A 12,735-nucleotide genomic window follows, 5' to 3' on the forward strand; every position below is an offset into this window, starting at 1 on the left:
GTGGAGCTCGTTCTACAGGAGGTCAAAGTAAGTCAACGTGCGGGATAGGCGTCTGATTAGGCAAGCTACTTTCCCGATCAGTAAAAAGGGTAGCCAACCCGATACTTCGACAGTTCGGTCTGACGTCGAGCTTTCAACGCTCATAAGGCAAAGTAAGAAGAAACGAAGGCCGAGCGGGATGTTGCTTGGCCAGGCAATGGACGCAGCTTCAACCTTGCCAGCAGGGCTCCCTCGCTCGACAAGGTGGAGCGGGCCAGCAGATCATTGGCTGAGCGGACGCTCGACTCTGCCGCCGCATCACCTAAACGACAAATTGGCCGAGCGGCTCTCCCGCTCGACCCGATAACAGACAAAAGGAGCAGTTGACAATATCTTCTTAGGGACCAGTGTTGCCAACAAGAGACATGGTTGGCGACATGGTCAGACAGAGAATCGTACAGTGGAAACTTCCACTATCACGTCAGGGATATGTTCGTGCTATTAAGGTATGATGTCAGATACACTTTTCTGATATGACCATTCCATGTATGTTTTGAGAAGCATGCATACCTTAGGGAGTGTGCACGTGTCTCTAGGGAGCCCTATATAAGGACCCCCAGATTTCGACGGAGGTACGCTCACTTCTTTACTGTAGCTATAGTTCTCGCTTCCTCTTTGGTCTACTTCTTTCCGCCGGAAATCTTACTTGAGCGTTGGAGGGTCATCACCGGGGAACCCCTCCCTGGCTCAGCGTTGTGCTTGCAGGTCCACATCAGCAGGAGATCTACGTCTTCGGAGTCTTTGACCAGTCAATAGGAGCGCCACATCCCCAGTGTCCATTGACTTAGCTCTCGGACATGATCAAATTTGACGTCGTCTGTGGGAACGCACCTGAATCCGAGCCAAGGAGATGGAAGAAGTTAGACGTCAACACACTGTGACGCTCTCTCAAGAGGAGCTCGACGCGCTCATACAAGCGCGAGCGACCAAGATAATAGAGCAACAATAGAAGATGCTAGCCGATCGAATGGCGCAACAAGCAACCTCAGCATCTGGAGGCCGAGCGGCGCACGAGGATCGGCCGGAACAGTTCTCCATATGGGGCCAAAATTATTGGTTGGTCCTAGGAAGATCGTACCGATTTCACTGTACAAAATTTTGTACAAGTGTCGAACCTTTCCTAAACAACCTATTGTGTTCTTTAGAAATTAAATTAGGAATCACAAACGTTAACTTATCTGTTCTTAATGGTTTAGATTAGGATCGCAAACGATGCTTAACATTATTTATCCAAATTCACCTATGTTATAAATTTAATTAAATATTAATTTCTAAAATTGGCTACCAGGTTAAACATGGCGAGGCACTAGGCCTTCTTGGATATGGGAGCAACCACCATTTCCTAGACAGCCTTTTAGAGAAATTTAATATTTAATTTCCTTATATAACTCTAGGTTTAACCAAAACGAACAATCGAATTACAAATTCGAAAAACAAAAAAAAACACAAACTCGAATCACAAATTCAAAATTCTAGAATCACATGTCTCTTGTGTTTGGAATTCATACAAAGAAAAACTAGTATGATGTGGAAAACAATTACTAGTTATACCTTCATTTGTAAGCAAATAACCTCTTGATCTTCTACCGTATTTTTCTTCTAATCTCGGACGTTGTGTGGGCAACGATCTTCCGAGACGAGAACCATCAAGCTCCTTCTCCAAGCTAGATTCGACCACCACCAATTCTCCAAGAGAAGTAGAGGTCCGGCCACCACCACCAAGCTCCAAGGGATACAAGAGCAAAGCCTCCTTTCTCTCCTGCTTCTCCTAGCTAGAACCGGCCACCAATAAGTGCTCCAAGGGAAGGATAATCCGGTCACTAAAGAAGAAGAGAAAAAGGAAGGAATAGGGTTGGCCACACACCAAGGAAAAGAGGAGGAACTATAGAATAGATGTTGTAAGGTGAAGGCACCTCTACCCCCTCATTTATATTCCTTGGTCTTAGCAAATAAGGAAATTTAATTGTAATTAAAATTCTCTTATATTCCTTGCCTTTGGTTATTAAGGAAAAATTAATTAAATTTTCCTTTTAACCATGCTATGGCTGGTCACATCCCATGCTCCAAATAAGGAAAGTTTTAAACACAAAAATAAAACTTGCTTATTTGTTTCCGGAAATTTTAAAATTAAAATTTCTCTAATAATTTATCCCGTTGGTTATAAAAGGAAATTTTATAAATTAAAATCTTTCTTTTAAACATGTGGTTGATTTCCAAAAAGGAAAGTTATCTCTAAAATTAAAATCTCCTTTCAATCTACAAATAAGGAAAGATATATAATCTCTATCTTAATCTTTTGTAGAAGACTATAAAAGGAAATATTTAATTTTAAAACTCTCTTTTTAAATCATGAACATGGTTACAAAAAGGAAAGTTTTATCAAAATTAAAATCTTTCTCTCAATCTACCAATAAGGAAAGATATCAAATCTTTTGTAGAAAGAAAGATTTAAATTTTAAACTATTTTTTAAAACCATGGAATCTACATAAAAAAATTTTAAAATAAAAATCCTTTTATTTTTCTTAGGGTCGGCCACACCATGCTTGGGCTCCAAGCATTGGCCGACCCCTACTTGGCTCAATCTTTGGGTCTTGGCTGACCCTAGCTTGGGCTCCAAGCTAGCTTGGCCGACCACCAAAGAGTGGATAAGAAGGTGGGTATAATTCTTTATATACAAGAGGTTACGATAGGGACCGAGAGGAGGAATTGGTTTTGGTCTCCCGATGAAATTAAGTTTCCCGTGTTCGCCCCGAATACCCAACTTAATTTCATTAATAACAATTCATACCACTAAAGAATTATTATTGAACTACCGCACCAATCCCAAATTACATTTTGGGCTCCTTCTTATTATGAGTGTGTTAATCTCCCTGTGTTTAAGATGTCGAATGTCCACTAATTAATTGAGTTACTGATAACTCATTTTAATTAATATCTTAGTCCAAGAGTAGTACCACTCAACCTTATCGTCATATCGGACTAAGTCCACCTGCAGGGTTTAACATGACAATCCTTATGAGCTCCTCTTGGGGACATTATCAACCTAGATTTCTAGGACATAGTTTCCTTCTATAATCAACAACACACACTATAAATAATATTATTTCCTAACTTATCGGGCATTTTGATTTACCGAGCTAAATCTCACCCTTTGATAAGTCAAAGAAATAAATACTAAATATATGTGCTTGTTATTATATTAGGATTAAGAGCACACATTTTCATAATAACTAAGGTCTTGTTCTTTTATTAAGTCAGTACAAAAACAACTTACCTTAAATGATCTTACTCAATACACTCAGAGTGTACTAGTGTAATTTATTAGTCAAGATAAACTAATGCCTAATTACATTACAACTATTCCAACAGTTTGTTCCTTTCCATCTTAATTGCGAGCAACTGTTTATAATTTATAAAAAACTGATAACATGATCTTCTGTGTGTGACACCACACATCAAGTTATCTACAATATAAATTAATTGAACAACTACACTTAACAAATAAATGTAGACATTTGACCAATGTGATTCTATTATTTCAAAAATAGATGTTTACAAAAAGCTAGCTTTTAGTATACACTCTAACAATCTCCCACTTATACTAAAAGACTAAGCTGCCATATCTGCTGCCATACATCTAATTCTCATCCCCTCCACATGCCGATTAAAAGCTTTCACCGGAAGGGCCTTAGTGAAAGGATCTGTCAAGTTATCCGTTGATGCAATATTGACGACGACAACTTCTCCTCGCTTGGCGATGTCTCGTATCAGGTGGTACTTGCGCTCTATATGCTTACTCGACTTATGGGCTCGTGGTTCCTTCGAGTTTGCATCTGCACCACTATTATCACAATAGATTGTGATGATTTTAGGCAAACCAAGAATCACATCTAAGTCCATTAGGAAGTTCGTAAGTCATACAGATTCTTTAGCTGCCTCAGAGGCTACCACATACTCAGCTTCCATGGTTGAGTCTGAAATGCATTTCTACTTAACACTCCTCCATGCAATGGCTCTACCTCCTAAAGTAAACACATAGCCTGATGTAGACTTACTATTGTCTCTATATGATTGGAAATCTGAATCTGTGTAACCCACAAGGAGCAAATCATCTGCTTGGTATACTAGCATATAATTTCTAGTCCTTCTCAGGTACTTTAATATATGTTTTACCGTAGTCCAATGCCCTTGTCCAGAATTACTTTGATATATGCTAACCATGCCCACAGCAAAATAGATATCTGGTCTCGTACACAGTATTGCATACATTAGGCTTCCTACAGCCGAAGCATAAGGAACTACCTTCATGTCCTCTATCTCCTTTGATGTCTTCGGAGACATCTCTTTAGATAAAGCTACTCCATGCCTAAAAGGTAAAAAACCTTTCTTAGAGTTTTGCATGCTAAAACGAGTAAGGATTGTATCTATATATGAAGCTTGAGATAGGCACAACATCCTTTTCTTGCGATCCCTTATGACTTTGATCCCAAGAATGTGTACACATTCTCCTAAGTCCTTCATATCGAATTGTTTAGACAACCATACCCTTACGTCTGCTAATACTTTGACATTGTTACCAATTAACAAAATATCATCTACGTATAATACAAGAAATACCACCACGTTTCTGTTACACTTCTTGTATACACAAGACTCATCCGGACACTGAATAAATCCATATGACTGGATTACTTTATTAAACCGGATGTTCCAAGATCTTGAAGCTTGCTTTAATCCATAAATGGGCCGATTGAGCTTGCACACTGGATGCTCTTTGCATTTTTCAATGAACCCCTCTGGTTGCTTCATATGGATGTTTTCCTCAAGACTTCCATTAAGGAAAGCTGTTTTGACATCCATTTGCCAAACCTCATAATCCATATGAGCGACAATAGACAAGAGTATCCGGATAGACTTAAGCATGGCTACCGGTGAAAACATTTCCTCATAATCGATTCTCTCTTTCTAAGTATACCCTTTCGCAACAAGTCTTGCTTTGAAGGTTTCTACCTTCTCGTTTGTCCCTCTTTTCATTTTGTAGATCCACTTGCATCCAACGACTTTTACACCATATGGTAAATGTATCAGTATCTTGAATAATCGTCTATAAAGGAGACGAAATATTCATAGCCACCTCTTGCTTGGATAGACATAGGACCACACAAATCAGAATGAACTAGTTCTAACACATCTTTGGCTCTATACCCCTTGGCCTTAAAATATCTCTTGGTCATTTTACCTTCCAAACAAGATTCACAGGTTGGAAAGTTTTCCAACTCTAATGAACCCAAGAGTTCATCGGTTACAAACCTTTGAATCCTGCTTAAGTTAATATGACCAAGCTTTAGATGCCAAAGATATGTTTGGTTCATTTCCGAAGGTTCTTTTCTCTTATTAGAGTTAGAAGATGTGTTATTAATTTCCATTTGTTGTTTTGTGAGAGAAATTGGATTATTAATTTCCATTAACAGCTTCAGCAGGAATGACAGGAGGCGCTCCGCGGACTGATCCTGGATCGATCGCCCCTCCTGCACTAGGCGTCCGCTCAACGGTTTCGTCGCCCGCAGTTGTTGTTTCCCCAGCTGTGCCCTCCTATGAACCAACAAGAGGCAGGCCGAGTTGCTCCATCTCCTTGGCAGTCACTGCTTCAATTTCGGCCTACTTGACCTTCATTATACCAGCCGCCTGGGACGCATCATGATGTCGTCTGCAAAAGAAGAACAGAATCAGTTAGAATCAAAGGAAGAAAGTTAAGAAATTTCATACTTAGGCTGCTCGGGAGCTTCACTCGGTTCAGACTCAGCCCAAACATGTACATCACGCCCTCTGGCAACAACTTATGGATGTCGAAGTTCAGCCCGACCAACATATTAGCAGCATGGAGGTAATCCGGTTTAGTCTTATATCTCTTCAGCTCGGGCGAGGGTGGCAGGGTGGTCTGCCATAGAGCTCGGAAGTGGGGTAGCTCGTGAAATCTCAAATAGAAAAAGTACTCCTTTCGGTATTTGTTGGAGGAGGGCATCTTGTTGAAGAAGACCAGACCAATACGGGATTGGAACAGGTAGGTGCCCAGCTCGGGCTGTTTGGGGTAGTAGAAGTAATGGAAAATCTGAGGTTTAAGGGGGATGTTGTGCACTTTGAATAGCACGACCACACCACATAACAAGCGGAAAGAGTTGGGAACGAGCTGGGCGAGCGGGACCCGGAAATAGTTGCAAACCTTGATGATGAACAGATGGATGGGAAATAGGAGATCGGCTATGAACTAGTCTCGGAAGAAACAAATAGTGTCGGTTGGCAGGTCGTGTGGCCGATCAAACGGTCCGACCAAGACAATCTCGTGGTCGGACGGAATGCCAAAAGCGTTAATAAGGTGCGCCGCGTTGCCCGCATCAAACCTGGTCTTCATGGTGGTATACCAGAGACCAGGAGTGGGGTCGACCGGCTGGGAGGAATTGGCCATGATCGGAAAACAAAGAAGCAGAAGGATTCGCTAAAGGGATCGCTGGAAAAATAGAAAATAGGATCGACAGGAGGTTCACTAGACAGAATGACGAAACACCGGAAAATGCTAAAGGGTGAGAAAGGAAGACGAAGGAATAAAAGTTGGAGCTTACAGTAGAGTGGAGCGCTGGAGTAGAAAGTCTGGGGTCGCCAGAGCACTGAGCGCGGACAATCGCCAGAGCACACGAACACGAAGGCAGCAACGATTGAACAGAAGTCGGCGTGGCGGCTTTATAAAGATAGGGCTCGGTTGAGCAGAGCCATCCGATCTAGGTCGCGAGAATCGACGTACGCATCCAACCGTCGAATTTGAACCGTCGCACGTCACATCACCTCTGACGCATCGATCGCGTGAGGACGGGGGAGGCGCCACATGGCATTCACCTACAGGGGCACATTTAATGGGCTCCTTTACTGGGTATGGCCGCGTGCTCGATTTAATGACGTTGTTTTGAGGGAATTCCGAGGAGATCCGGATGACGTCAGCTTTGACCGCCCGCGGACCAGGACCCGGAGCGATGGATTTTGCACAAGTACCGGCATACGTTCCATCGATCGACGACGAGGAGCTAATTGGACCCTCTCCAGCAGCACAACCGAGCGGCTAGCAGAGCATTAGACTAATTTCGTCCAGTCAGTCGGACTTTCAGCCTCCTTCGACTAAATTTGAAGGGAAGACATGTGATCCGGTGGTAAGGTGGAGCTCGCCCGGCAAGAGGTCAAAGTAGGTCAACGTGCGGGATAGGCGTCCGATTAGGCGAGCTACCTTCCCGATCAGCAAGAAGGGTAGCCAACCCGACACTCCGACAGCTCGGTCTGACGTCGAGCTTCCGACGCTCATAAGGCAAAGCAAGAAGAAACGAAGGCCGAGCGGCCATCCCGCTCGGCCAGGCAATGGACGCAGCTTCAACCCGGCAGGCAGGGCTCCCTCGCTCGGTAATGTGGAGCCAACCAGCAGATTATTGGCTGAGCGGACGCTCGACCCTGCCGCCGCATCACCTAAACGGCAAATTGGCCGAGTGGCTCTCTCGCTCGGCCTGATAGCAGACAAAGGGAACAGTTGGCAATATCTTCTTAGAGACCAGTGTCGTCAACAAGAGACATGGTCGACGGCATGGTCAGACAGAGAATTGTACGGTGGAAACTTCCATTGTCACGTCAGGGATATGCTCGTGCTATTAAGGTATGGCGTCAGACACACCTTTCTAACACGACCATTCCAGGTATGCTTTGAGGAGCATGAACAACTTGGGGAGCATGCACACGTCTCCGGGGAGCCCTATATAAGGACCCCCAGACTTCGACAGAGGTACGCTCACTTCTTTACTATAGCTACAGTTCTCGCTTCCTCTTTGCTCTACTTCTTTCCGCCGGAGATCTTACTTGAGTGTTGGAGGGCCATCGCCGGGGAACCCCTCCCCGGCATTGTGCTTGCAGGTCCACGTCAGCAAGATATCTACGTTTTCGGAGTCTTCGACCAATCAACTAGAGCGCCACATCCCCAGCGTCCATCGACTCAGCTCTCAGACAGGATCAAAAGTCATGTTCCTGCACTTACATTTCTTCGCAATAGCCCCTGCATCTCTTGCATCTCATCTCACAATTTGGTGGCCTTGATCCTATCAATGCTGCACTCAACAACTGTTGAACATGTGTGAATGATGAAAAGGTGGAAGAGGATAGAAGCTTTATTGTGAATGGAATTTTAGTCCCAGGAACTTCAAGACATATTGGTTAGTGATACGGTGATAAGATGAGAGGAAAGGACATTTTTGTCATTTGACATCAATAGGATTTTGGTTTTAAGTGGTGACACTGTTCACCAGAGGAAAAGGGGGGGGGGGGGCTTCGTGCTTTTGTTTTTCGCTGCCGCCAAGCACAAGGGGGGTAGAGGGTTTAGTTTGTGCAAGGTTCTGCCGCCAAGGAGGGGCTTTCTTCCTCTCACGCGCCTCGCCGACTCAGTCATCGGCCGCTCCCCTCCTCTCCTCTACCTCCTTTCCTTTGGCCTCTTCACGCCAGCGCTGTCACCAGGAGGAGGAGGTGGGATTTTCTGCAGCTGCCCTCGCAACAATGAAGACTGGGGCCACCTCGCCGCCTCCGCTAGAGATCGCCGACACACCGGCAGTTCATATACCTCCAGGTCGCTCCTGGACGACACCGCCGCTGCCATCATCTTACGCCAGCAACACTACCTTCTCTTCACGCCACAATCATCGCCATTCCTCCCCTCGCCGACGCTGACGCCACTGAGGATGATCGCTGCTACCTCCAGCGGGCGCCGCCGCTGTTGCCCCCTCCCGCGGCTGTCGCCGCCGCCTCCAGCAGCTGCCGCCGAGTCCAGCAGTCAACGCGACCACCTCTAGTGGCTGCTGGCGCCCTCCGATGCCACCTCTAGCGACAGCCACCGGTCGACCCGCGACCATCGTCGGTGGCACAGCGCCATCGCCGCTGTTGGCACCCCTATCGCGAAATCTGACCATCCAGCGCCGCTATCACGTTCGCGGCGCCTGTCTAGCCCTCGAGCTGCTCTTTCATACACTTTGGACGCAGATTCGATATTCGATCTATGTCGACGTACGATTTCGGTGATGATCCTGCTCTCGAGCCACCGCTGATCCAGCCTTCGTTTATTGCTATTGCGCTCTACCTTTGTGATCTATGTTCTACCCCGTGTCTTGTGTTCCGGCCACTGAGCCGTTGTGTTTCATATCTCTATTACGATTGTGAGTTACTGGTATTATCCGACCTGCGTGTCGTGTCCCGGCCGAGGAGCCGCTGTAGTATTCTGGCTTAGGAGTCGTCTTCATGTTTCGGTCGACATGCTGCCTCTTGGATCCAGGCTGCACCGGATTCCATGTCGTCACCCCCAGATTCGGCTCCTCAGCTGCCTCACATTCGCCTACTCTTCAGGGCCGCGATGACTCAATCAGCATCGCGACCAGCTCACCGATCCATCCGAGGGCGCCCCTGGGACCAGGGTACATCAGCGTACTCATTCTTTTGTTCATTTTATTGTCCTACTATTAGTCGGTTGCAGGGGCGGAGCCACGTTGATGATTGGTGGGGCAACTGCCCCACCTCAATATTTTGTAAATGCCCATAGATATTAGAAAATTACAATCTTGCCCAAGTAAAAAGTAAAAGTAGGGCTCGCAAGTTGCAACCCTCGTGCTGAATTTCCCTCCTCGCTGCCCTCTCCTTGCGCGGCTGCGCACCGCCTGTGCTCCCTGAAACGACCCCCTAATGGCCTAAATTTTCTGTTTCAGGTTTTGTGACCCCTAATCGCTGCAAGTTTTTTCCTTTTCCGTCGGTTTTTCAATGTTGGCGATGAGGTATTTCTGGAAAAAAAAATTCCCTCTTTTGCAGTTGTATCTTTTCTAATCTTTAAATTGATCTCTACCGATCTCGGAGTCATCTTAGTTCAATGTCTGCAATCGGGAAGTCGACGAACATCTTCTGGCAAGAATGCCAGGTCGGGAAGGTCGATCGTGAGAAGCTGCTCAAGCAGAAGGGTTGTGTCGTTTGGATAACTGGGCTCAGCGGCTCAGGTTTTTAATTTTCTCTTTTGCTTCGTGGAAATTGATAAAGGAAAAATGGTACAAGTCCTTAATCGAATAACAATTTAATCTGAAAGTATTGTGTTTCTTTTCTTTTTATTATTTTAGGGGTTATGATTTTCCTCCTTCAGTGATAAATCTGATACATTGGTTGTCATTTCAAAATATCAATTTACTTGTACAATACAGGGAGTAAGACTAAGTCAGCATATTACATGTTATGGCTTGTTTTGTTCCCATTTGCATGGCGAAGCCCTGATTTTTTTTAAGGAACTATAGGTGGTTAAGCCATTAAAAATCTCTGAGTCACTGTCTTTTTTGATACTGTACAAATTTACTAAAATTTTCTGTGCTCATTAGTGTAACTTCTGTTTATATTTGTATCAGATCATTGAGGATCAAAATCTCATCAACTTCATAATCAACAATGATATTCATTACCCCATCTGTTATAAGGGGCCTAGCTCCGCCCCTGGTCAGTTGCTTATATATTCGCGGGATCCGTCTCAAGCATCGGGGCATTAGGGACCAGGGCAACCTGGTCGCTGGTCGTAGGTACTATTGACCAGAGGACTTTTGACGACTTGATCAACACAGAAGACAGCTGATCATCTGGGTCATAGAGATGCGATCAATATTCCAGCAACGTCACAACGGCAGTTCCGTCTTCTCATATTCTCGACAGGATCAATTAGTTTATATTGATTCACATGCATTGAGGATGTGAACAAATGCATGAGGAGAGACTCTCTCTCACGTGTGAGTGCACAGGGGGGGTGCAAATACAGGGCCCGGATTGCAATGAACAATGTTGACTTATGTGCGGGCATGATCTGCATGCGCCGAATGTCGGACCGATCGGGGCAAAATTTGGCCAAGTGGAACAATCAACATTTTGCAACGTAAACCTTTTACTGCTATGTAATGACCGTCGTGACACTGCTCAGTGAGTAATTGTATTTAATCGATCATTAATGTTGTCGTTAATCTGAGCTCATATATAAGGAGACTACGATCATAGACAGAAGATACACAGAAAGCAACAAAAGCTCTCCATCTATGTTCCCTCCTCCTCTGTCGTGCAACTTCTGCTCGGTAGAGTGACCGTGATAGCAATTGTGTGCTTCTCAGTTCACAGTGACTACCAGTGCTTGGTGGAATTCATGGTCAACCGTTGTATCCTTGGAAACAAATTAAACAACCCTAATAAGCCTCGAAGCACAACTGAAAGTGGGGCGAATCTGTTTCAGGGAAACTGCGACTCTCGCAGACCTCAGTCAACTCGCCGGGTCGTCCCCTTCATTTGACCGACCTCTTCACTCGCACGGTTGATCTCTTTGTCCACCTGACCAACTTCTCTGACCGCTCGGCCTATCGCTTCGCCCGCTCGACCTGCCTCTCGCCAGACTTGTCTGTCCACCCGGCCTGCCTGCCTAGGGATGTAAATGAGCTGAACCGAGCCGAACAATATTAGGCTCGAGCTCGGCTCGTTTAAGTTATATTTGGGCTCGAGCTCGAATCGAGCTTTTATCACAAGGCTCGAGCTCGGCTCGTTTTAGAATTATCAAGCTCGCGAACCGTTCGAGCTCGGCTCGTTATTAGCTCGATTATCAAAGTTAACGAGCCTAACTCGTTAAGCGAGCTCGGGCTCGTTTAGAGCTCGTTTTTGGCTCGTTTTAGAGCTCATTTTTTGGCTCATTTTAAAGCTCATTTTAAGGCTCGTTTTAGAGCTCGTTTTTTGGCTCGGTTTAAGCCTCGTTTTTTTTGGCTCGCGAGCCTATAAACGAACATGTTCGCAAGTTCACGAGCCGAATATCCTTAAGCTCGAGCTTGGCTCAATAAAACCGTTGAGCTTGAAATCGAGCTCGAGCTCGGCTCGATAAGATAAATGAACGAACTTGAACGAGCTTTTTACCGAATCGGGCTCCGAATAGCTCGCGAACCGTTTGGTTCATTTACATCCCTATGCCTATCTCTCGCCAGACCTGTATGCTCGCCTGACCTGCCCCTCGCCATGCTTGTCTGCCCACCTGACCGTATCGCCCGGTCGGCCTTACTGGCCGACCGTACTGCCCGGTCAACGTTTATGCCCGCTCGACCGTATTATCCGGTCGGTCTTACTCCTGCCCGACTGTACTACTCGGTCGGCCTCTCTGGTTGGACGGCTGCTCTATCTGATCGGAATCTGTACTCTCGACTGTTCGGTTCGGCAACACAAACCTGCTACTCAACAGATTTGCCCGCTCGACGATTGAGTCCAATCTATCTCTTTTCGACACATAGTAGAAACCAATCCCTACTGATAGCCTAAGATTATCTACTCAAGTCATCTCTATTATAAATTGAATTTAAATTCTATATAATTTTAAATTCAACAAAGCCCTTAAAAATCTCCTACATCCGCCAGCAACACCTCTCTTTCCTACACCAAATGATCACGATTAGAGAACAAACAGAAGAAATTAATAATATTCTCTCATTCACCAGTTGCATATTCAATTATTTGATCACTTCTGGAATCTTGTGGGGCCGGGGCCAGGGCTAGGGTCAGGGGGCTGCTAGGGTGGTGGTTTCATCTTTTACCAATTATTTGATCACTTCTTCATTATAATTCTTCATCAGCTTACCCACATG

The sequence above is a fragment of the Zingiber officinale genome, chromosome 1A (genome assembly GCF_018446385.1).
Source record: "Zingiber officinale cultivar Zhangliang chromosome 1A, Zo_v1.1, whole genome shotgun sequence".
NCBI lineage: Eukaryota > Viridiplantae > Streptophyta > Magnoliopsida > Zingiberales > Zingiberaceae > Zingiber > Zingiber officinale.